Here is a 27,960-nt window from a genome sequence, read left to right as displayed (position 1 = left end):
ATTTCCACTAGTAAAGACATTTTCCTTATGATACTACCAACGTAGAAGACATTAGACTCCTGTTTCCAGCTCTTTAATGCGGTAATGATGCGATGAAGCAGAAGCTGGGTCTGAGTTAAGTGTATTTGTGAACGAGGCAGTGCATATTTCTGCCTTTCTTACGTTCCACTCACACCTCACCACACCGGAGGGCGCTCTTTTCTACCAGATATCACGACAATCGCTCCCTTGATCGCGTATCTTGATCCTGTCTCGTCTTATAAAAAAATCTCAACCTGAATCGCTGTTGGGGCGCACCCGTGAGATGAGTTGGGCTGGGAACGAAGAAAAAGCGGAACGATGCGAGCATTCAATTGGCCGAGACAGATCGGTGGTGTCTGGCGGGAGGATGGAGGAAATCTACGAGGAAACAAAAGAAATGCGGCGGGCGGAGTCGGGGAGCGGCTCAGCGGAGTGCAAAGGGCGGTCGCAGATCACCAAGAAGAGCAATACAGGGAGTGATGCGTTGGGAATCACGGAAGGGCGGTCGCACGCTCGCTTGGCTTTGGAAGATCTGTCACTGATGCTTTATCATGAGGAAGCCAGCCACATTGCGCAGTTTGTCATTCTATTTTGCAATTTAAATTATTAATTCTAATATAGTACACTTCACAGAACTAAACATAGACTATATAATCTAAAATCCTTTGCCGAAAATAAAATAAAGAGGAAACAATGGTTAATTATCAAAGCTATAAACATGTAAAACCTTTCAATAACCTAACTTTCACAAGCAATATTAAATTCTCCTATTTCGGTTTCAGTATTCCCTAAAAATATTACTATCATATTATTGTCATTGAATTTCTTTATGGAATAAAAATTTTATATGTAAATAAATATTATGGTTGCTTTATACTACTATTTAATATAAATTTAATCTTCTGACAAGCCTGATGGCTTAGATGGACCAAGTTGAATATGCAAATGAAGGTAATAATTATTACATAGAAAAAATTATGGTAGCGGAAAAATATTCCATCGCACTGTTTAGCGATCCATTATTCATCTGTGCAGTAAAACAAAATGCTGTTGTTCGTTGTTCCAATAACATTTAAAGGTGTCAAATAATAAAGATTGTTGATAAACCTTCGAGACATTGTCATTGAATGGAAATTAAAATGGGAAAAACAATCCAAACCGCTGATTGCTTTTAACTTTAAATATTGACCGCTAGATTTCGGAATATTGGACACAAAAAATGGATGTATAGATCTTAAAAACATTAACAAAATAACAGGGAATGAATTTACATTTTAAGCGCTATGCTAAATGAAAAATGACGCGAAATTTTTAATAAAGTTACGAACTGCAGTTTATTCCTGCCAAAATGTTTATAAAGTAGATAAAAAAATATCTGATAGCTTACAAGTTTCATGTCACTCTTAATCAGAGTCGAAAAATACGCATGTTTTACATATTTAATGGGGAACCCGAAATAACTGAACATATTCTCGTCATTTCATGAATGTAGGACTTCATAATTTAAGTGACCCGTGCACTATATGCTGTTGAAGAGTTAAAGTCGTGATATCCAGTGCCAGAAAAGTAGGTAAAGCAAATGCAGTTGCCTACCTCATCGCCCGGAAACGGATTACTTCACAATGACATCAACACCTCCCTGCTTATTCCACAGAAAAGTGTTGTTGGCAGGGGGGATAACAGTTTTTCAGTGCTAATCCGTTTCCTTCTTCTTGGCCGTGAAACCCGGTGTAGTTGCCAGCCTCTTTATCGGCAGAGACAATGTTATAAGCAAGCCACACCTCCCTCTGGAAATAATTCCCTCTTCTCTTTTACTAGAACTCAAGCTTCTAATACACCGCAATGTATTCCGCAAGTTGGCTGCTGCAAGTAAGTGACATAATCTCAACTCCTATTTGAGTGGTACAGATTATTCAGGATTGTTTACCAATGATAACGATTCGAGATATGATGGAAAACTGTTACATGAATATTAGGCTACTTGTATTTTTACCATGTTACGAAACGCAACTTTCCCACAAGGTATCACCACGTATGCATTAAAAGAAATTTAAAAAATACCATGTCCCTTTAGAAAATTGCCTGCATGACACATAAAGTTTATATTCCGACAGAAAGTATGCAATATGTTCCCCTCATATTTAAATGGAACTTGCAAAGTTCCATTAAAATTCACCCCACAGCGAGGTCGTAGCCAAAACTATTTTCTTGGGTGGAAAATGGATTACGTGGAATGGGTCGTCGGGGAGGGAGAATATATTTCAATTGGGGATCATTTGGAAGGGTTATACCTCATACTGCAACTCTTTTTGGGGGTGGGGAGGTTGAACCACTTAATCCCCCCGAATCCTTTCATTTTTCAGGGGAAAATACCTGTTATCACATCACAGATATTTTTGGGTGATACAAATTTATAGGAATGAGAGCATATATGAACAAAGCTATACCCTTTCCCCATTTGCAGAAAGAGAACTTTACCCCTTTCTTCTCTAGCACAACTCAACATTCAAATGTAAATAGATAAAATAACATAAATAAGATTTTTCACAAAAACGTAATATTTTGCTCTTCATTGGCGTAGGAGAAAATTATTAGTTTCCTTACGTCCTGCAGTGAATTTCATGGTATTATTTCGCAATACATACTTTTAGAATTCACATTTTGCATTACTCAAACAAATCTGCAGTTATCTTACATTTTTTATCCTCAAAGTTTAGATCAATAAATTCACCCAAAAATGCGACCATTGCTTCAAAAATAATATTGCTTCAATTGCTCCAATTCAATTCAATTGCTCCAACAAACATCATACTCGCTTGGGATAAATTTCAAAAGCTTTTACAAGAAAGTGAAAGATATGGTATTTGATATTGACAACAACTTAAATAAGTAAGCTTAGAATTTCACACCCGAAAAAGAGGAAAGAAGTTAATGAATCAGGATAAGTTGGAAGGGTATTTGCAGTAACTTGACAGTCATGCAACAGCAGAGATTGAAAAGAAAGCACGAGATAAAGTATAAACTCGAGTTGCGCTAGAAACGCTTTCTAACTGATATGAAACAATAAGTCCACGACTTTATGTTTGCTGTCGAGAGCTCCGAGATTCTGCGATTGCTTTAAGAACCGCCGACGTCCTAACCTCTCCCAGTCATTCAAACCCTCTTTTTCTCACTCCAGCAAGTCCCGCTTCAACGAGGAAGAGAGAAGGGCTCTCCTGAACCAGGAGTTCCTCAAGGCACACGACTAGGCCTCCTCGGTCTTCATTTGCACAATGGTGGCGAAGATTCCGTTGCAGCCTCCGGGGTACGACTGCATGAGTCTTACCACTGTAAACGTATCCCTTTTCGGCTCACCGTGATCGTTGAGCCTAACGAGGAGTCTTTTAAGCTTCACCGACTGCCATTTCCCGGCAAGACAGCATTCGCGCACATTACCTCGTTAATGCTATTTCACAGCTTTTAGCCTGGTAGCATGAAGTTCCGTCTATCGAGAATTTCATACTATATTGTGTTAAACATATGTATGCAGAATATCTTCAACTAGAAAAGATCCATATTTATGGCAATCTTTCAAAGAGAAGCCACTCATTCCAACCAAACCATCTGTGGATCTACACATCTTTATTTTATAAATACCAATTATTTAATTTAATTATTGTGCTCAAAATGAGTCTGGCTGAAAAAATGATCTACTGACAGTATTACTGGCTGTAAAATATTCTCTGTAAAAACTTCATCGTCGAAAAATCTGGACGTTTTGGATCATCATTCGTCATTTCAATATAAACTGTTCCGCATTTGAAATACAAGTTTTATCATGAATAAAATGGCGGAATTAAGGGTTTGAATACCTTCATGAAGTTGCAGTGAAATTGTATCAGCCACCATAACTCTGTAATTCAAATCAAATAATAAATCTCCACTTTTTAGACTTATTGCCACTGAATTTCTGCATTCATGTTTTTCATATTTCGATGCTATAAATCTAAATTTAGTTACATGCTTTGATAGTAATCAATACATTTTTAAATAAATAGAACTTCCAGCAGTTAGAGCGATCATTGCACAGTTTTCACAGACAGGAGAATTCTAACTTCAATTATATCACTAATTTGTAAGTAACTCAAAAAGTCACCAATGTAAGCCTACGTTTAGTTATATCATGACTCACAATACTATGAATTTCACAATAGTTTTGTCAAAAAACTTCCTTTCCACTCTAATCCTAAACTTCATGTATCAAAATAAAAACAACAATTACAATAATATCCAATATGAAGTGAAAGCCTTATGTGTTAAATGTAGAGGATAGAATTTATACAGCAGTGAGCCGTGCTTTTCAATATTCACAATAAGGCATCCACTTCATTAAACGTTAGAATTTCCTATACGAGGAGAATTTACAGTATCATCACTCATCGTCGCGAGAGAGCATAAGACCCGCGGTCTTGCTCCTCGTCAGAGTCAGGCAGACGAAAAGGCAAGGGAGCACTTCAAAGGCTGAGATGAACGAGACGAAAGGGAAAGTTAAACCGTGTGGCAAAGGCGCCCTTTGTTATTAATCTCCAGTGTAGTCGTGGTGCGTGGATGTGTGCGAGCGAAGCAATGAAACGAAACGTGAGAAGAGGGTAATGAGGTGTGAGGGGAAGAAGGGGAGAGAAGTACCATATCCTGCCTCAGGGGGGCGGCTTCTCGAGTCCCAGGGAAAGGAGGATAGGTAGGCAGGTAAGTAAGGTACTCTCTCGCTGCTGCGATGTCAGCGCGCTCACCGGGTATCTCCCGCGGGATCTGCGACACCCTCTCCGAGGTTTGTTTACGATGGCGTCCGACACTCGTGCCTTACTCGTTGAGCTCCCCTCGACGGCGGGTGGAAAAAAAAATTAATTGTACGAAATCCACGGAAACAGTCCTCTCTCCCCCTCTCTCTATCCTGATCATTGCGCAAAGTTTCAGATAATGTTGTTTTCCGCAATTGCTTCTCGTGGCTCGAAGCTCAGGGAGCCAGGGGAGAAAAACTCACACGACTTATCAGAAGGCGAGGATTTCTAATTTAGCGCTTATGAAGCAACCGATTGGTCTGGAAGCGGAAGAAAAAGGCTCGCTAAGTGACGGGAAATTTAATTTTTTCAAACTTCTTCTCTATCCCTTAACTTCCTTTGTTATTAAGTGCAATGTATTACAACGAGATGTAACTTTCAGGGCTTCCACGGATTGTTTTCGTCACAACCTATCACAGGAATTGTAGTGTTTTCAATTTATAACACACACTATCACTCTCTCACACTTCGGTAAACTTGCTAAATATTGGTCTCATGATGGGGTTATGTCAGTATATTGGATATGTCTCATGAGAAATTTGACATTGTTCGAATAATAATCCTAGAAAGTTGATATTAATCCTTCCATTGAGTTCTTAACTGTTTTTTTTTTCATTTGTCGTGTGTCATTTCATCTGTCAGACCTGGAAATATAGTGGGGCTCTAATATTATGTTCTCCGTGTCGCTCTTCAAGATATCCATTCTCAATTGTTCAACCAATCTAAATAAATAGCGCGCAGCCTCCGAGTCTCCAGCGGGTCCCAGCCTAAAAAGGGGGAATAGACATCACCAATGTGGCTACTTTTACTGCTCTGACTCGAGAATATTGATAGAAATTAGCTACTCTAATTAGACCCAATTTAGAATACGCTGTCAGTGTTAGGGATCCTCATGAAATAAGCTTCAAAAAGAGTTACAATGCGTGCAAAGAACACCTGCCAGGTATGTGAAAAGTTGTTACGATAGTCTTGTTAGTGTAACTGACCTCTTAGATAAATTCGGATGGGAAACTCTGTCAGACAGTAGATTTAAAAATAGACTAAACCTTTTAGATAAATTCAAGAGCAGCGTCTTCCCTAATGAAGTCAGCCATATCTTACGAACGCCAACGTACTACGGAACATCAGATCATATAAATAAAATAAGAGAGATAGACTGTAGAACAGACAGACTCAGAATGTCTTTTTTTCCTCGATCAATAAGAGATTATAACGGCAGCATGAAAACTCAAAAATACTTATAGAGGACTTGTAATGTAGCCTACTAACTTGTGGATAACTCAATGCATGTTTCTGAATTTTCTTATTATTTCTAACAGCATGTTTTGCTATCTAGTTTTTTTGGCAGAAAACCTTAATGAGTAGTTCGTAAGTTTTGCTTTTGAATGAATGCGGTAGAATATTTTTTTAGTGTGCGAAACGTTTTTTATTCCGTGTGCTGTGCATGTGGGAGTCCAATTGCATGCTGCATGCAGGTGATTGATCACTCCCTGTCAAACACCCTATAGGTGGCTCGCAGGGTATTATGTAGATGTATATATAATCCAATCCCTTCCATCTCTCATCCAATTAAACACCTCCTTCGGTCCAGCCAGGAGATACGAGGGGGAAGGGTGACCCCCATCCATAGGTGTCCTTTCGCAAAGTCATACTCATTCTCCTGCGCATTCCTAATATCCACACCCCTCGGCCCATCATCATAATTTCCCCCCTCTCCTCAAGAGACTGCCCTTTCTTCAACGAAGGATTCACCCAATTCTAACCTAAGATCCTGCGGCCAATGGCTGAACACTCTGTTCACTACTAGCTGGCCACCATGACCTCCTGTTAGAGGACACTTGACGATTAAATAGTAGTGTATACCACGGCTTCAGGCTCTACTCTATAAAAGTATATAATATTCATATCAGAATGTATCTCGTAGTATTCTGCCGTTTTTAAAATTATTTTTCCTGTACGTTTCGAATCAAGATATTACATGAATCCTTTTGCTTAAAATGACAGCAAGCAAGGGTAATTTTACACTGTAGCTTATCTTGAACAGTAAAATACCACAAAACATATTTAAATATGAATGACATAACAGTAAATCCATCCTTCAGAACGGTTCTCCAGTAGGAATAGGAAGTCTTTCTTTCGACCCCGTGAGGTTACGTTCCCGAGGGCGGGTATGTATATCTTCGGACGTTTTTACTCGGCCCTTCTGACCGGATTTGGACTGAAGGAAGGAATGAATACACGCCCTCTTCAAACTGATGAGTACAACGTATACCCCAGGGGTAGGGTACGACTGGAAGGGAAGAGAAAGGAAAAAAACTCGTGCAGTCACCCGAGGGCAGTGCGATTTACCATCAGTGACACCAGGAAGTCACTGTTCCTTTGAGTAATGGAAGAATATCCCATGGAAGAGTGATAACCGAAGAATTTCTTCTACATATAAGTTTCTTCAGAGGACTACCTCGCTAAGTGATGTCTATAAATTGGAGAAAAAAATATATCGAAAGAACTTCTCGCTGAGATAAAGTAATCTTCCATAACGTCGTGAGATGGGCGTGTTCCTCACTCCCACTTTCAAAAAGGCCCCACGACCGCTCCCAAGTGGTTCCCAATCCTTCCCAGACGAGACGGTTGTGCAACCGCGGCACAGACTGACTGGGTGCGCATGCTAATGGACTGCCGCCCAGCACACCCAGGCGAGCGAGAAGAGGCGGAAGGCTGAGGATTGCGGAGGAGCACAGTCAATTGTTCTCACCACGCCGCGGACTTAATGAGAGAGTCCCCCCACGGAGAATCGCTGCTCTTTCCGTGCGGTGTCGCTCTCCGCGCGCGACATTCGGGTGTAGATTTGTCAAGCGACGACTCGGGGAGAGACGTCTCCATGCGCGCTACCAGAGTCATGATTGGAGAGAAAGGATCCTCGCTAGTGAGAGCCCTCCATATGATTTTTCGCCCGTCCCCCGCTGTGCCGCGAATAAATCACCGGGAATGCGCGTGGCAGAGAAAGCTCGGAAGGGAAGAATTCGGTTGGGCGAATGCGACAAGGGGTGATAATCGAAATACGTGAGATTGGAGACGCCTTCGTACAGCGGAAGACTCCCGTCGAAGCTCTCTCCCAATCAGTCGAAAACGATGAGTCTAACCCAGGGGGGGTGTGAATCTTCCAATGCCCGCTGTGTTGAAACTTGCGCGCCTCAAAATCGCCTGTTAAACGATCCTCCGCTAGAGCAGCATAGACAGTCGTCCTGCTGAAGTATTGCCCGCGCAGGGAATTGAAGGGGGAAAATACATATTTGTCCTATTTTCTATTTCTATGGGCAGAACGAATACTATATACTTCGTTCTACATGTTTGTGAATGTAGCAATATCAACGACGAATTCCATATCAAAGTTATTTAGACCTTCCGTTACTCAGGTGGACATTTCGAACACCCAAATACATTTTTCGAATCTCACGCACTCGAAATGAACTATACCAAACTTTTATATTTACTTAATGCTAGTGGGTATAACTGATCAACAATAATGTAATTGGTGAGAATAATTGCATTTTACTGCAAAAGGGCGATCAGAAATTTCCATCAGTGTCCAGTCCTTAATGCCTGAGTACATGGCCTTACCTTATCTACTGCATGTAATATTTCCTCAGATTCCACAATTTTTAGAAAGGTGGATTTTCTGTAAAACAGGCTTTAGAAAGGACTGCATTTGAATTCCATGAGATTTTATTAACTTGTTAAATAAAATCGCTTAAGATTATTCACAAGAGTTGAAAATTTATAGCCTTACTCTTCGCCAAAACGTAACACTTGACGACAGTGAGGAATAGGATTAAACTTATCGAAATGGAAAAAGTCAATCAAATGACTTATTCTGATTTTTATTGCCACGTGTAATTAAAATACTAATTTTAGTATGATTTAATTGAGTAAAACATCACTTGCTGGATTACTTTCACTTCATTAACTTGTTGAACTAAGTCACGCCTACGTCCATCAAGCCTAGAATATACAGAGGTGATCGCAGAAAGAACAGGTTCAGAGAGATGGAAAATATCAATCCCAGGGAAGATTAAATGAGAAAGTGAGCATCAAAAGGGGTATAAAATTCGAATTTGATTTCCATTCAACGAAATACACTCCTCTTTGTGGCACTTCCTCATGTTTATGCATGGAGTTTTCAGCATATAACAAAGTACATGTTTTAGGTTCGTCCTTTCCTAGTCAATGAATGCCTCCAGCAATTTTTATAAACAAACGGAAATTAACATACAATCTCTTATCACTTGATCAGTACAGTTAATATGATCTATTTATTCGCAGATTGTTGCTGCAATTCGTTGTTCCCGTCTCAGTAGTTACTTCCTCTACAGATTTCTATTGGTTAAAATAAACGAGAATGGGTTCGTAATTAAACTGATTAGTGAGAAAGTACATAATAGGAAGGAAATGTTACAACTCCAGCTATACAAATATATTATTCTAGTGACTTATTTTGTCTGTTCCAATAGGATGCGTTAAATTATATATTTTACGTAAAGCTAAGTGTAAAGGAGATAGAGGTTTCCAAAGGTAAATGTGTCTTTTCGCTTACGTCAATCCCTGATCTTAGTAACAGCAAAATACAGTGAATAACCCATTCTCGCTCGAGCTTTTTTGGATAAAACGCTCTGATAATTAACTTTCTGCTGTTGTGAAAAAATCTAGAATATAACCCAATTATAAAATAAGTATTTCATGAGATTATTTTTTAGGTCGAGAAGTATTTTAAGCCTAAGGAGTCTTTCAATGTCTCCGTTTTGCCTAGGAAAATTTAACCATTTAAATCACAATATAAACAAATAAATTCACTAATCATCCATGATTTTTGCCAAATATCATGAAAACATGAATTTACCGACAGAGATGAAAATTTGGAAGGAATACAAAGATGATAATATGAGGAAATTGGCTCCGCATTCGAAAGGAGGCATGCATGAAATGGAAAAGTTTGGACTTTTCCCGCATTAGATGGAAAAAAATGTTCCTTTAAAGGGAATTTTTTCTTCCAAGTTGGAACAGTGAAATGATACTGTTATCAAAAGAAATATTAATTCCATTTCCTTGAATATAGGCGGCTTTCCCTTTCCCCGAGAGTAAACGAATTTTTTTCCAGATAAAGAAGAGAAAACGCCGTTGAACCAGAGCATAAGGAAAACATTTTGCTGTTTACCTAGAATTATTCATGCGCGTAATGTTTCAAGTGGCAAATTTCAGGATAGCAAATATGTAACAGAATTGCGTCGGTGGCATTGGAAAAATATTTTACAATCCCTCATGCCAATTAACTCTTGAATAAATACGTTGTCATTGACTTTAAAAATCCGTAGGTCGTGAATTCAGGAATAATAAATTCGCTCTAATTAGTTTCGACATTAGTTCATACTAAACATTATTAGTTTAAAGTCAAAGAGTTAATTAAATGACCATGAGAATTCAACGAGCTGTATTGTCAATTAAGTTACCCTTGGTTACGTGAAGAAATTATTGTTCCTGAAATTTTAGTTTCCCTCTCACTTTTTTATCATTTTACGTATACCAGATGTAATTCCAGTAAACAAGAGTCTATTTCATTATTCTGCCGGCCACAAAACCATGCTGAAATTCTCTCCAAAACGGTGGATCTTGTTACCATAGCTTCAATCGTGGAATCGTCGAAAGGGAACGTGTGCGTTAATTATTCACTCGTCGTCATTTCAACTGCGGTCACAGCTACATCCAGTTATGTTCGCTAATCCTATCCAATGCCCTTGTCTCGTGCACGCTATTGAAAGTATTGTGCTCGGCACTCAACGGTCGATTCGTGGAAAGAATTTACGGGTACATCACATTCATTTAGCCTGATACACGTTAATTTGCAACCTCAAGGGATTTACGATCACTTTAATATCTCGTCCGCCTCGTTCCCGTCAATGCAACTGAAACAAACATGGACGCAACGGTGGTGGGCGCCTCCTTTTATACGTTACTATAACGTTATAGCAGGCCATTCGGCGTTGCTCGGGAAGGGTATCCAGGGAAGTGGATAACGTGGAATTCTTGGTCAAAAGGCAACTTTTGGGCAAAGGATCTAAGCAGGTATAATTATTATATCCATAATTAACAGCAAACAATGGAAGAAACGATTTTCCAATTAGATTGGCATTCGCAATGACAGTAAATAAATATCAAGCCCAAACGATGTCTGTTTGCGGCTTAGATTAGGGTACACCGTGTTTTTCACACGGACAATTACACGTGGCATATTCTCGCGTGGGTAAACCATCCAGTTTGTTTGTGTTGGCTAAAGATGGACTCACTAAAAATATCGTACACTCCATTGCACTGAGAGACTGATAATATTTCGTTTTTTAACTGTCATTATTTATGCTATAGATATAATTTGAGATTTATTTATCAAAATAAGAAAAGTACATTGAATTTAAAAAATGAATCTTTGGTGTTTTGTTATTTTTATAGGTCGTCATCGTTCAAAGCGCGGCATTCCTCTTTCAGTCATACACCACATCCCCATACACTTACAATATATTGCGAATATTACAATATATTTTTTATTTGACTACCAAAATATTCACCAGAGATCATTTATAATATATATGTAGATTTTCCTCGCAGAGAAATTCTTGTAAGGAGCGCGCTATCCTTTCACAACGACCACCAACTCGACACGTTCTAAAATATTTCCCGCGGGAGGGCAATTAATTTCCCCAACTAAGGCGAGGGCTTAGGAATGAGCAAGGACAGAGAGGAGGACGCTGGGAGATGATAAACTGAACGGAGTGAGAGACAGGAAAAATGTTAGTCCCTGAGGACTCTCCCTTGAGGTGAAGAAAAGGTCATGGAACCATAATATCCACGTGAGGCTCGGCGCATGTCTTTATTTAGCGGGAAGACGGAGGTTCCTCCGGTCGGTCGAGACGCGAAGTGTTTGCGTAATAGAAACGGCCTCCGCGGAAGAATCAGGACCATGTCTGAGGTTATGTCACAAATGGGACGGCGTTTAACGGGCACATAGGCGTCACTTGTGATGGGATCGGGGTTGAGGAACGCTGGGAAGAGGTATAGAGACGGTCGGGAGCGTGCAAGTGTCAGCTGAAGGAAACAAAAGAAGACGATGACCTGCGACCCGCCGTGTTTTGCTCACAATGCGGGATAATGGCCCTACTCTACCCATCGGGTTTTCATTTCCAGTCTTGCGGCGAGGGTATTCGGTCACTTCACCTACTTGTCTTGTAAAATGTTTTCACATAGAATGAGAGGTTTATTTAGTAGAAATCATCACCTCCTTTCGAATGCGAGTATTTTGTCTATTTCATGAACGATTACTTGTTTAAAATTTAGTTTATCATTTTGAAATTTTCACAGCACGAAGATTAAAACACTGTCAAATATTGAAATTTTAAATAGGTACTGGGATATAATTTTCTAATTTCAGATCCAAGCAAATGTTATTAAGGATATACTTCATATATCTTGAAATTTAAATACGATCGTGTGAGCTTTAAACGAGTGATTCGTCGAAAAAAACAGTAAAAGGGGAGTGATACGTCCTCTTAAGAATTATTATTACATTTCACGCGGCACCATTTTTGAGTCAAATGAAGGATTGTAAATCAGTTCGGGAGCATTTTGATAGGTTTCTATAAATTATTTTAAGACTTTAGTACACCCTTCTACATGTATTTATAAGGGGAAAACGACCGGTTTAAAAATGAGGTGACTTATAAACTGAAAAAATGGCCTATTGCCTCTTAAGCGTATAAAAACAACATACTGCTGCGTGTAAAACTTGAATAATTACTATTGTGCACGGGATACATATCGATGGCGAAGTTCTAACAACGCGTATCTCAAATTCGGCCGGTTTGAGAAAGGTATCTTTAAAAAAAAGTGTAATAAAGTTTTAAAAAATGAAATACAAGCATAAAACAACTCTTTGTTTGCAAATGAATGCTTCTTTTTCAGTTTTATGAACTTTGGTTTTTAATTTTAGTGTAAAATGAAAAGAATTAATCGTTTTTTTTTTTGCTCTCCTGAAAATTTGCTATTTTTGAGATACGTGTTAGAACTTAGCCATCCCCATCGATATATTGAGAAAGATCGGTACGATAGTCTTGTTGGTGTAACTGACCTCTTAGATAAACTCGGATGGGAATCTCTGTCGGACCGTAGATTGAAAAATAGACTAAACCTTTTAGATAAATTCAAGAGTAGTGTCTTTTCTAACGAAGTTAACCATATCTTACGGACGCCAACATACTACGGAAGATCAGATCATATAAATAAAATAAGAGAGATAGATTGTAGAACAGACAGATTCCGAATGTCATTTTTTCCACGATCAATAAGAGATTATAACGGCAGCAATAGAACTCGTAAATAGATTGCATGACTTGTAGTGTAGCCTACAAACCTATGTAAAACTTAATGCATGTTTCTTAATTCAATTATTATTTCTAACAGCATATAGTAGTGTAGTTTGTTATTATACGGGACGTTTTTTGGACGGTGTGGTGTGCATGTGGGAGTCCAAATGCATGCTGCATGCTGGTGATTGATCACCCCCTGCCAAACACCCTAGAGGTGGCTCGCAGGGTATTATGTAGATGTATATGTAGATGTATTTCTTGTCCCCTTCTGCACATTATTGATGTAGATCCTGTGATATAGGCTTACAGGTTCAATTAGGATTGGTACTTTGAAGAGAGAAAGGCAAGTAAGTGGCTTTGATCTGACATATAGGAATTTATTTCCAATTTATGTCAGATGTTTTCTTAGCATGTAAATACCAGTTCTTAGTATGTTAGTTTATTTAAAATCATTAGGAATGGTGGACCATAAATTGGGTATAGATAATACTCTTTCCTTAGTATATCGAGTAGGTGAATCACCAATCATACATTCTACCAGATGGGTAGCGAAGGGAGGAGTAAAATATTTCATGCATTCTCTAATTAGGTATATACTACTCTAAATTTATCATTATTTACTAACCAACAATGTATGCCACCCATATTTAGCAAGAATTCTTAAATTCAAGCGTCGCCCATCAAAATACAATGATTAGATTTAAAACCTCCTCTTATCACCAATTAGACTGTCATGTTCATGGTAGATGTTAGCCTCGGTGAGGGGAAAAAATGTCTTTTTGCCGCGCAAACCCCTGATTCCCGTGGTTATTTTAACGCAACAATATCTTAAACTGTAGAACTGTAGAGTATTCAAAATGGGACATTTCGTCGTCCCCTGAAGTGACCTTCTGCCATTAATTTTACTAAATTCACATCACGCAGCACAATTATGCACCTGTCACGCTCATCTGTTTAAGGTACTCGTGGCCTTTGGTGTAGAGTGCGCGTTGAGTAATGTAACGCAGGCAAATGACGGGGTTCTCTCCTATTCGGTGAGGGGAACGGCAAAGTTGGAAACTTAAGGGTTGGCGTGGCAATTTTAAGAATTCATTCCACGAGCTCTAAAGACTAATTCTGGAAACGAGAGACAAGAGCGTCGACAGAATTTATTAGGTGCGCGCGTTGCGGAACCGAGGCATAGGCATAGATCAGAACTCGCACGCGCAAAGAGGTGCGTAATGTCACCGGGTAATGAAAGTGAAACGAGCACTTGAGGAAGGGGGAGGGGCGGGAATTGTGGCGTCAAGAGGCTGCGGGAGACACATCGACTTCTGCCGCACGAGGACTGGTGGAAGTTTGGGGGCAGGCGGGACTATATCATTTTCAAAATGATGTAGTCACGACTCGCTTCGCTCCCCATCAAACACCTGAAGCACACACAATATCCTAAAATTATTCCACCGATTAACGTAGATCTGCATGGAGTACCTACTTAAGAAGCATTCTGGGAGCCTCTCGTTCCAAAGGCGTGCCCAGAAGCAAAACAAGGTGGGGGGACAAGCCGTGGTCCTCCAAGTTGTAACATGTTAGCACAGAAAAGGTTAATGAAACTAAAATTTTAAGAATACTATGACAGCACTTTTTTAGTTTTTAAAATGATTGGCTTGAAAAAATAATGATTTGTATTTTATTTCCATGTCTTAGGCTAAAAAATTTTCGCTTCTTCGCAGCTCACTCCTGCCCTGGGTACGCCCATGTCTCATTCCTTCAAGCACTTCCATCTTCAGTTCAACTTAAGACCTAATCCTTTTCATTCTATCTGAAAATCCTATTCTTTTTCTTTCTTTCCGTCGTTTACCTAACATTCCACCCTCTAACATTGTTCTCAACATCCGGTCCCCTATAAGTACTCGCCCCATCCATTCCTTCTGTCTCCTCTGTATATCATATGACGGGGTGAGAAGCCAAGGGGTACAAGTGATTTCTTCTTCTAATCAGAGCTAGGAGCAGGAATTACATAAAGAGAACAAACAATGTCAACTAGACATATAGAGGTGCATTTTATTTTCCACTCGATGTCAGCACAGAACAGAGACTCAATCGTATCCTTTGGCCGCCAAGTTTCTGTATATTAAAAAAAAATCTATTTCAGTACCTAGCTCTGTTTCGAAAGTAAATCACTTGTATTCCTTGGCTTCTCACTCCCTCATTTAAAAGCTGCCTCTCCTCACCCACCATGCCTAGCACTTTGTCGCATTACTTGGCCGAAATTAATAACTAAATGTTATCCATGATAATTAGTCTTTAGCGCTCCTTTTATAGATATTTACGAGTAGATACTTATGGATTTTCCGAGTAAAAGAAGATGGCGGCATCATCGAATTGTTACGCAATAAATATCGTAGGTGTCGATTGATTCCAAAAAAATCGTTAAACATTGAGGAGTCTTGGTAACTCAAGACCCACGGCCGCCCATGGGGAGAAAATATAACACATATTGCGACATAGAAAAAAAATTTGGGGCATCACTATAATCCATATTATATACTTACAAGGGAGAGCTCTTTGTGGGGTACTAAGCTATCTTCATCGTCAAGCGCAAGTGTTCGGGGAGAGGGGCACTACTCCCAAGACCGGTCAATAAGGATGTATTTACCGAGGGTAATTAGAATAAAACCTAGGTATCATCTGAATACTTCTCGCTAAACGTGAAAAAGGTTCTATGCATAAAAAGCTTTCTGATTCACTCGGAGTTGTCAGCCAGCGTGCGAGACTATTGCGTAGTAGATCGAATTCAAAGGTTCAAAAATAAATTCAAAGACACAGAATTGCAGCAAAATTGCGGCATTAATTGGCTTTTACGTGAAATTATTAGCGTAATATTTTGTGAGGTAATGAACCGCATAGCGTAGCAAATATTTTTTAGAAGTTAATCTACTCTGCCAGGCACCATAGTGGTAGATATAGTGATTTTTTTACTCTATGATATGTTCAGTGATAATAAGACATAACATTATGGAAATTGGAGGTTATAATAAAAGGCTTCTAAAACATTTATCTATCGCAAGGAATGGGAAATTCTCTTGTAACATTAAAGTAATATTTCTTCAGATGCACGAAAGCTTACTTGGGATGAAAATAATGACTAATGACGTCATTTTAGATGCTATGGATTCAAATTTCATCAAGGACTTACTTGTACTTTTACGTTGGGGTGAAAGGTATGAACATTGGAAATATTTTCCCATTACTCAGGTAATCATATTCATTGGCGATATTTCAGGATAAATACGGAGGCGTTCACCATGACCCCTGATGCAACAGGAGGTAGCATCCCACCTCATACGAAGCGCTTCCGATTCCAATTATACGCTCAGGTCCATAGAAGGATAACGTTATCAGAAAGTTATTCTGAGCTCCACTCCGAAATCTCTTAAATCACAAATATTCGAAAACACACAGTGCATATAACGGATGAATTTAGCTATGTTTTTAAGATTATTATAAATAAGTGTAAATGCAATCTTTGAAGAGCGTCACAGGAACAGAACACCCCTTAATCAAATGGTTATCCTTTCAATAGAAAATGATGTATTTTCATCTATTCTACCAGAAATTTTGAGACGTCATTTAAAAAATTCTTTTAAATGCAAGTTTAAGAACTTTCACAAAAAACTTAACACCTCCGAGGGAAATATTAAAAGTAATATCTTCGTATTCAAAAACACTTTAAACCCCAGTCAACTTTCAACAGTAAACAGCCGCTCAGATGTTAATTAGCCTAACAAGAAGGGATTCAATATGAGCCTATATTTTTTCTAGAGTGCTACCCGCATTATTTTCTCAGATTTAATATCCTACGTTCTCAATGACTCGAAAATGTTCGAATATTTACTACCGGAAGCATTTACAAATCATAGTTACAGAGCGTTTGGCAAATCAACAGGACCATATTACTGCTGCGAAAATGATATCCAGCGCAAAATAAATTAAAAAGAGCATAAATAACAAATATCCAGGATAAAAGGACGTACAAATTACCCTCACATTCATACAACCGATACTTGTGTCCAGACGGTTTCTGACCGTTCTCCAAATACAGCGGTAGGACTGAATGGTATTTTATACATTCATGTCTGGAGCTACATTTTCTTCGTGTCTCATTCTGACAAAGGCGGAAATCAAACTGGGCTTTGGATGCCGAAACTCTGTTCGACAGTAAAAAAAACCGTTATTATATTCTTTTCATAAAATGGCGCTCCAGTTTCATTTCACGCCGCCTGAGACAGCTAAAACGATTGCTTCACACTCCTTGCAAAATATTCATAAAGACGCGTGCGGGTGATGAAGAAAGCTTCTACCGAATTCTAACCCAGCAGAGAGAAAGTTTTATTGAGCTATCCTCTTTATGAGTTTTTAAATCGTGCGCGCGAAAACATTAAACGGAATGGCGAGGTATTCGTCCGGGAGACGAAAAGGTCCCAAACTTCACGACTGGCCGCGGCGCGTGCAGCAATATTATTATGTAGGCGTGGTCCGGGAGTCCGGACTACGTCACACGTTTATAGAGGGCGAAGTCTACCAAAATAAGAACTTGAGAAAGACAGAACTAGATATAATGGCCTAAGCCTTCAAAAAGAGACGCAAATCCCCAGAGTAATTGGGGGCATACAAACTATCCGTATGAACCGTTGTGACAATGGCATTGAGGGATTTAAGGAGGATTAAGATACGAAATCCGCTCAAGAGAGAGCGAGATGATTTATGTCTAAACCAGGTAATATATATCTCCCTCCCCTCCGATGGTCAAACTCAGTCTATTTGGTAAATAAACCAATGATTTTTTTCGGTGATAAAAAAAGTACTCAGCACTCAAAAGAATCTGAAATTTGAAAAGCCCTCTCAAATAATACTACAGTCCACTAATGTTTTCGGGGACTGCGTATTATTTGATTCTGTTTTTCCACGTGAACAAAGCATAATCGCATTTTATTTTACCGTACATGAATAAAACGTGAAAATTTTTTTTTTCAATCACTTCCTCGTCCTCCTTCGTACGGCATTTCCAATACTTCACTACATTCTTCATCCAACTCCCCCTCATAATTCTCCCAGTAAATCTAAATTACTACAAACGATATCCATAAATTACGCAAACTTACAGACATCCCGAGCCGCCCAATGTTCGTATCATCTACCCCGCTCTTCCGATTTACTTTTACCTATATCAATAAGAGCAATTTGAATGCAATGATTTTTAACTCAGGTCAGATAATACTAAGAAATTTTCACGAATTTCCATTATGAAACGTGATAATTTTGATTTAACGTTGTTTTTCTGAAAATATCGCTTGCACTTAAAGTAATGGTTAAAGGCGTACTTTGGGGAATGTAGTCACAGGTATGACGAAAAATTAAGGTTATACATTCCACACTTAAAACTTCATTTTCAAACCTACATTTCGACGCCACATCAACTATTTCCGTGCAAAAATCATGCCCATTCGGTCGAAAACTAGGTCGGAAATTACGGTTTTAAATCATAGAATACAATAAGTTAATGCATCGTCATTTCAACAGTTTCTGTTTGATGTGCCTTTTTGCCCAATTTTTCTCTCCCGAACAAAGCTCACTTCAAATTTGAAAAAAAATTTGTCCGGATAGATGTTAACCTTTTATGCCTTAGCAATCCCTCACTCGGGGAATAACGAATGTGAAAGAACAAAAGGCTATATCTGTATCTCATAAAACACACATTTCCTCAGAAAAATAGCGTAACGAGCACATTTCTCCTGACAATTAAATGTTAATAAAATGAAGGCAATGGCATTTCTCGATTTTTTTATGCCATAATGAACAAAAAATTGAATTGAAGCCACATAAAAAAATTTCAATTAGGTTCGCAATTACCGAGCTAAAACTGGCTTGTTTGGGGCGAAATGATGTTCTCGTCAAAAATTACATTCGTCGACTACCTGGCGCTTTAAACAGCTAACTCATTCTTTCCGGTGCCTAAGGCAGGTCACCGGAGATAGCAATTTATATACATTTGATACAACGCAAAAGCGAATGTGAAAATTTCTCCTTCTTTTGGGACAACGCAGTTGCAAACGGGCCTCATTAACTGCTGCTCTCCCCACCGAGAGACTTCCCTCGATCCCTATTTCAGCGAGCTCCCTGCAGTTCAAACGCCTCTAACCCCTGAGGAGACTTTTTTTGCCATTCAGGGTGTGCTCACCAGTTTCCTCTCTTGACATTAACAACAAAGAGCCTTTCAAAGTCAACATAGGGCGCTTCGGGCGTTACCGGCCGAACATACAAAGTAGCACGAAAGCTCATCTCAAAAACAACATGGCCTTTCAACTAAGCCTCGTCTGACAAAACATTTGAGCTAGCTTCTGGAAGGTAAACGCGTGTAGTTATGATGGGAAAGGGACCCAGAAAAGAGAGTAAATCACAACAGAGTTTATACGAGCCATGGTCACAAAGACCCCAAAGTAAAACTAATTCTGCGGTCGTAGGGTTAAAAGCAATTAATCATTATGCTTAATCGATACTTCTAACTTGAAATATTGGCATTACAAATAAAGGAGGAGCAAGGGAAATGAAAAGTGATCAAAATATTGTTCCTTTAAAAGATAATGATTTATTGATCGAAGACGTATTTAAGAGGGGCAAAGATCTTGAACACATATAATGATTTGTTTTTCAGTTGTCGGGATTAAGGGCGTTGATGATACCTTATTAATTTTCCCCGGGAATGGGTTCAGTCCTAAATAGTGTATAAGTAACGCACAGGCAGTTCATTTTCTTTCTTATTTATATTGATATTTTTTTGGCCTGGGATGCAAGTTCAAACACATTATCCCGATTATCTGCGTTCCGGATTCGTACACTTAACGATCGCTATTTTTCATTTTTAATTAATATTGGTTACTGATAATATTTTTTTCTTGAACGGAGAATACGTTCATGCACTTCATGCTACAATCAAATACCCTTTTTCCCACCTTCATAGCTTTCTAATATGGAGCAATTTCTATCTTTATAGATAATAAAATTTCAATGGCTTATCGACATGGTTTTTTTCAATGACGGGAAATAACTCGTCAATAATTAACCATTGGCCGTTTAGGCAGAGTGAAAGGTCGTTACGATAGTCTTGTTAGTGTAACTGACCTCTTAGATAAACTCGGATGGGAATCTCTGTCGGACCGTAGATTGAAAAATAGACTAAACCTTTTGGATAAATTCAAGAGCAGTGTCTTTTCTGACGAAGTTAACCATATCTTGCGGACGCCAACGTACTACGGAAGATCAGATCATATAAATAAAATAAGAGAGATAGATTGCAGAACAGACAGATTCCGAATTTCATTTTTTCCACGATCGATAAGAGATTATAACGGCAGCAATAGAACTCGTAAATAGATTGCATGACTTGTAGTGTAGCCTACTAACCTATGTAAAACTTAATGCATGTTTCTGAATTTCTATTCTATATTCTATTTCTAACAGCATATAGTAGTATAGTTTGTCATTATACGGGACGTTTTTTGGACGGTGTGGTGTGCATGTGGGAGTCCAAATGCATGCTGCATGCTGGTGATTGATCACCCCCTGCCAAACACCCTAGAGGTGGCTCGCAGGGTATTATGTAGATGTAGATGTAGAAAAAGGGGAACCAAGAACGCCGAAAGATCACCTTGTACATAGCGCCGCGATAAGAGGTCGCTTCAATTTTTGCACCATCCGAGGTTTCCTGAGAGCATTCCCAGAGCAGCACTGGGACCCAGTAGGGATAATTTGGGAAAACTCTTAATTGATATTAAATTTGTACCTTCAAATCTTTCGATATTCGCGGTTGGTTATCTTTAAAATTGCAATGCAATTGAATTCCGATACGCAAGTTTCCTCTATGTTCATTAAAACTAATTTTTTTAACGTTTCATCTTAAGGTTGAAAAGATAAAAAGGGACTGTTGAGTGATTAAAAATTGGGTAATTTTAAAACAGAAGACAGTGGATTTTTCCTGGTAGTAAGTAAATCATCCAACCTACTGTCCTATATCGACCATCTTAAGCAATTACTGACGTACTTCAAAAGTATGTCCTCTACGAATTCTTAATACATGAAGCCCCACGTTTAAAAGATAATGACTTTCAAAAAGCTATAATATATTTTATATTATTTATTTATTATACTTGAATATTGTTAAGTGTCACTTCCCGTGACACTTGACAAAATTCAAATTAACTATTACTGCGTCTCTGACTTTTAATGCACGTAGTTCAATTCATTGACTAAAACTTCAACGTATAGGCATAACATCTCAAGTGGTGACACCGTATTTTGAATATGGTCTCATGAAAGATAAGTCTACCTCCAACTTTGTCGGAACTCTTACCTGAAGTCTTTGTTACTGATACGATTTTTTATCAAGAGCTAATGACTGGCACAAGTTAGATGTCTACACAAATATAGGTTTGCAAATAAGTTCGACAAGTTTTCCACGATTGTAAGTGTTTAACGATTTCGAAAGCACTACCTATCGATTGAATGGAATTATCTTGCATAGGCTGTCTTAAAACCAAAAACGTAACAAATGCAAAATCCCTATGCCTAAACAAAAATAACGCAGTCGGCAGGATTCGAACCTGCGCTCCCAAAGGGAATCTGATTTCGAGTCAGACGCCTTAACCACTCGGCCACGACTGCTTCATATCAACGCAACAGTTTGTCGAGGTTTGAGTCTTCAATTAAAACTTTACGATAATGCAAGTATGCAATATGTACACGGTTTTGAATTATATATTCAGTCTTCCAAAAATAGAAAGCATCAATAGGATATATCTGTACCGTTAACGGAAATTTAGGCTAAGTCAAGTAGGACCCTATCCATTAAAATACCGTTAAATAAAATTTCTTGTCAATGAAGATAAGGCAAACAGATAAATTAATTAACCGCATAAAAACTGGCATAGGTAGTTTTAGACACAGGGAACGAAGGAAAAACGCAAATTCTTGCAGGAAATGTTTAAGGCATTTATCTCACTCCTTCGAACGGTTTATTTTCAGTGCCTCCAAATCCTTACATATCAGCAAATTGATCACGTAAGAATTTACACTTAGAATTAATTACCTAATTCTTTGAATACTTCAAAAAGCTCCAGCTTGATCTCATTTTATACTTGAGCAATGATAGTCATAGTGAAAAAAGTTTGTGCTTCTTCATTTTGGGGTGCTGATTAAAAATACATTACTCCCACCACGCATATACTAGGAAACAGCTAATTCTTTGCTAAAATAAAAAATAAATAAATTAACAAAAGAGGCTCATTGCATTCGGAAGGGAACGTATCTTTGTCCTGATAAGAAACCACTTCGCCCGAATTGCCTTATAATTTTACGTACAAGGCTTTAGTGATAAGTTCAAGATGCCAAGAGCGATATTACCCAAGCAGCGATCAATATCCTTACAAAATCCAGTCAACATTGTTGGCGTTAGAATATAAAATTCGCGCAATATCCATGTTAATCCAATTAACGTTGTATGGACATCTCTCGAACATCCAAAGGACCCTTCAGACAACGTTGCAATGATGTCCAAGAGTGGATGTGGAGGTCCATATTATAACATCTCTTAGATATATTCACAACATCTAATGAGTAATAAACGATTTTAATTTTTCCTGGTGAATACTTCTGACGAATATTTCTCGGGTTTGCAGCCAGGTTAATGCTTTTATACAAGCATTATGCATGGTGTGAAATTGGACATTCATAAAGTAACACAGCCTTGAGGATGGGAGACAAGTCGTCTCCCGAAACGTCGGCTTGTATAAAAGCATTAACCTGGCTGCAAATCCGAGAAATATTCGTCATATAATGAGTAGATTAAGGATATGCTTATTGCGGTTTTTTGTTAATCTCCTGGCATACAGAAATCATTTGTGCTCTTTAATTCCATACAGAACATATGTTACCTATATATACTGTTTGGAATAAAAACTATTTAAATATCACTGAAATTACCATTGCATTAAAACTTGAACATCTATGTAAAGTTTTACAACTCGCTGTGGATGTTACAAATAGGATTTGAGTGGGTGAGAAGCCAAAGGGTACAAGTGATATTTTGTCTATGCAGTGTTTGGTGCAGAAATTAAGTATAGATAAAAAACCAGATCAATTAAATATGTAATAGTGCATTTGCTTTTTCACTCAATGTCAGCACAGAACAGAGACTCACTCGTATCACATGGATACCAAGTTTTTGTGTATTTATTCTAACAATTAACTTTACCTAACTCCGATAAGAAAAATATCACTTGTACCCCTGGGCTTCTTACCCTTTCGTGCCTATGTAACGCAAAAATATCCACCGTGTAATAACAGCTTGTATTTGGATATATCAACCTGATTCAGATATCCCATGGATATCGTCTGCTGCTTGGGTACTTCATATTCTCCTTACATAATCAGGATTTGGTTAATTCCCTACCTTCCGGTCATAATGTCGGCTTCAGAACCACGAAAAAGAACCCAGCTTTTAACTTTCTCCGTGTGCCTCAAGGCGTTTCCCAACCCCGCCCCTAATTCGATGCACGATGTAGTTTTGCAACGCAACGATTCAAATGCGTGATTGCCCTTTCCGCATCCCCACCCTGTCTCTGATACTATTCAGATATAGCACGGCCGCGTCTACAGTCTCAGACATCGAACAACGCTAGAAGTTCGAGGTCGACGAAATGCTCACGACCCAAGTCGTCGAGCCTGAAGCTGCACGATTGAATTGATCGCGGAAGAAATAAAATGAATTAACGCCCCCATAAAATGTGTTTTCCCAATGAGTCTACGCGAGTATTCTTGATCCGAATCACCAAACCCACCCGATGAATCAATCCGCATTCCTCAATATTGGCATTAAGGTCAGAGTTCAAAGCTTCAACACTTTCTTCAGCATCTACGATTTCTCAAGTTACCCTGTTAGCTATTCTCTTCTTCAATACCGGACGACTTTCAATAGGACACTTAATTTCCCCCAACATCCGTCGAATTTTGTGTTTTTTGCGACGAACACTACATTTAAAACTGCCGTAATCACCTTGAAATTTCATGATCTATAGAGTACACATCATCAGAATTTTCCGGCACCTCCAATACAATAATTTTGGTCAATAATTTTACATCTGAGGAGAAATTTTCAAATTTGAAAAAAGGCATGTATTTACAAGGGACTATTTTGTGTGCCCTGGAATTTTCAATGTGATTGCGCTAAATTTTAAGGGAGTAATGCGTCACGAAAAAAATACCGACTATGAGTGAGTGATTCGTCATCTTCAAGACTGACCACTATAAAACATGATCCGATACGACTTACTTGGCTCACTCTAAGCAAGTAAAAAGAGGTCCAAATAGTGACCGTAATCGGGTGTTTCCATTTTTAGAATTTGCTGAGATTAATCGCATAGTTACAATGGGGTGCTCTAATAAGATTAAAATAGTATTTTTTACTTGCACAGATAATTTAGTTAAAGTTATTAACGTATGCAAAATATTACTTCATAATTCTCAATACTCTTGTGCTAGAGGGATTCATAGAGCTAGTGTCGCTTGATAATGACGGTGTAAACGGTTAACAGTTAAAATAAAAGTTTGTGGAATAGTACTGGGTTTTGTTTCACCATGAACATTTCATCGTTCCACCAAGTAACGCCCAAATCAGTTGATTTTATTTAATGACGTTTCTAATGTACTAGGAAGGTTTTGGATTATATATTTCGACTTGTGAGAAAATTGTCTAAACTTACTAGCATGAAGAATAAATTTTTTACGCATGTTCCCCGTTCCACCAAAAACTACATAACCTACGTACCGATTCTTTGAAACATTCTACCGAATCCGATGGAGAATCATATTTTCGACAAATTTTAATAAAAATGAATCTCATTTAAATTTCAATAACACATAACTCATTAATGCTCTTCGCAATGCCCGGTAACCAGGGTTGCTACCATCATAACCTTCTACATTTGACGCTGCCTATTAATCCCAGTATGTGTACGAAAGCGGTTTGGTAACTCGCAACACGCGTGTATCCATAAAAAAAACCCAAGTGTTGGAAAAGGTGATAGAACCGTGAAGGGTAAGTACTAAGTACCTACATTAAACTACAAAAAAGAAAATGAAGCATAAAATACCGTGCTTCGAACTGGATTCTCTCTGATACTTGATGTTTATCTTTATTTCAATTTCCAAAATGGGCTATCCGAGAATATTTCATCATTTTCCAGCTATTCAAAGGATAATTCCAAGAATTATTACCATTTGAGTGAAATTCTTATCCTCTTACACTCAATTAGACTAGAAAAATAATGATGCTCACGTACCTCTCTCTTAAATGTCACAGCCTCCTTAATTACGACCGATAGGACGAAAAGGGATAGTGACAGATGCACCATCAATGTAATTAATCGCTGCACCGACTAGGTTGGCCAAATTCACGCATTTTTTCTTATTTTCCCTTTCTGGTTTGGTTTCTTTTTTTTGTCCTTGTTTTCATTTTCGGCATCGAACTACTTTTTTACAGCTCCATGAATGTTTATCCACTTAATGATTTTATATTTTTTGTATGGTTGGTGTCAAGTTGTCAAGTTACTTGGAGAAATACACGATCGATGAGAGCTCACACAGATTTCTAGCACGTACAACGCATGTGTTATAGCCTTCTCTCCATGACAAGGAAGACGTAACGTATTTCATGTTGGTGTCTAAACAAGTACTCCTGCCATGCCCTGCCAAGCACCCTTGAGATGGCTGGCAGAGTATGGTGCAGATATATATACGTCTTCCGCGTAATCAGAATGCCAACGGTGAAAGACACGTATCACATAGGTTAGTTAGCTTACGAACGACCAGGATATTTTAACCTGTATTCATGAGTTCTAACTCGATTCGAGCGGTATGTTAATCCATACGAAACCAATTAACTGCAAAAAACATTTCACGCCATTTTCTGGCGTCCTAAAAGTCATTACTCTACCGTCGGTTTGTTTGAAGGTGTGAAACCATGCCAAACAAGGATATGACCCTACACTCATAATCACCCGAACGCCAATTTCTGTCGAAAATGCAATTTACCTCTCTGATGTGATATGTCCTTTGATTTATAATTAATTGAGCACATTTGACTTGATTTGATTGCAGAAGACAGATTGCTCCACATATTAAAAGTTTGATTTCGCTAGCTTCATGAACACAATATACACTACGATAGTGATACGTTTTATAAACTTCTTATAAAAATCCAACTACCTCGTTCGTACTTTCCTACTCTTAGCTCAACTTGTTCACCCTAACCGAGTTAAATCGGGATGATGATCACAAAATAAAGGAAATTGGTCCTAATATCAACGACCAATCAGAATCTTATCATTCCTTCGAGCGCAGGTTGGCAACAGAAAGATGTCCACAATAATAAGGGATGCAGCAGCACATGAAAGTCTGTAATAAATTCGTGCTGTGTTGTGTTGAACATCAGGGGCGCAGCTAGGAATTAAGGCTAGGGGGTTTCAGGCGCAACTAATACTACTACGTACTACGGAAGATCAGATCATATAAATAAAATAAGAGAGATAGATTGCAGAACAGACAGATTCCGAATGTCATTTTTTCCACGATCAATAAGAGATTATAACGGCAGCAATAGAACGCGTAAATAGATTGCATGACTTGTAGTGTAGCCTACTAACCTATGTAAAACTTACTGCATGTTTCTGAATTTCTATTCTATATTCTATTTCTAACAGCATATAGTAGTATAGTTTGTTATTATACGGGACGTTTTTTGGACGGTGTGGTGTGCATGTGGGAGTCCAAATGCATGCTGCATGCTGGTGATTGATCACCCCCTGCCAAACACCCTAGAGGTGGCTCGCAGGGTAATTTGTAGATGTAGATGTAGATGTAATACTGGTGGGCCTGAGGGCATGACATACCCGCCAGGATAAGAGGGGTACAGAGGCTCTCCGCCAGAAAATAATTAAGATAAATGGTTTAAAATGGTTAGTTTTACGGCCTTCTGAGGGATATTTTATTAATCCTCACACTATTCTATGAGTAATATTAATCCAATTAAGTAAAATAGATTCACCTTAAAAATTTCTGTGAGCTCTGGGGCGGGGGGGAGGTTTATCCCCCAAACCCGCCCCCCTCGCTGCGCCACTGCTGGACATAGTGGGTGAGAATAGAGGAAAACTTGTCTCCTTTGCAAAATACAAAGGAGACAGGTTTGGATGGAGCGATTCCTGGGCGGGGAGGGTATGTTTAAAGCGGTGATAGATGAAGAATGTTGGGTAAACGAAGGAGAGAAGGTTGAGAATAGAGTACTTTCAGATATCTATGTAGTACCCTCCGAGCCACCTCTAGGTTGCTTGGCAGGGGGTGATTAATCACCAGCATGCAGCATGCAACTGGACTCCCACTTGCACACCGCACGGACAAAAAAATGTTATGCATACTAACAAAATATACTTCCACAATCGTGCAATGGCAAAACTTGCCAACTAATCAAGAAGGAAATCTGAAAATAAAGCAAAGAACACACAAAAAATTCTTATAAATATACTAAGAAAATTCAGAAACATGCTTAAAAAATACATAAGTTAGTAGGCTACACTGCAAGTCCACTAACCTATTTGTGAATTCGAACGCAGCTGTTATAGTCTCTTATT

The 27,960-nt window shown here is 38.6% G+C and overlaps 1 non-coding gene across 1 annotated transcript; it reads right to left on the bottom strand.

The window, feature by feature from the left end:
* Window positions 1-21,861: 21,861 nt before the first annotated feature.
* On the bottom strand, window positions 21,862-21,943 carry Trnas-cga. Its single transcript has one exon. It is a non-coding gene; the product is annotated as a tRNA-Ser (tRNA).
* Between the last annotated feature and the right edge of the window lie 6,017 nt (window positions 21,944-27,960).

Source organism: Ischnura elegans, chromosome 1 (genome assembly GCF_921293095.1).
Source record: "Ischnura elegans chromosome 1, ioIscEleg1.1, whole genome shotgun sequence".
NCBI classification, from domain to species: domain Eukaryota; kingdom Metazoa; phylum Arthropoda; class Insecta; order Odonata; family Coenagrionidae; genus Ischnura; species Ischnura elegans.
Note: the sequence above shows the minus strand (reverse complement) of the source record. Positions and strands in the feature narration are given on the sequence as shown.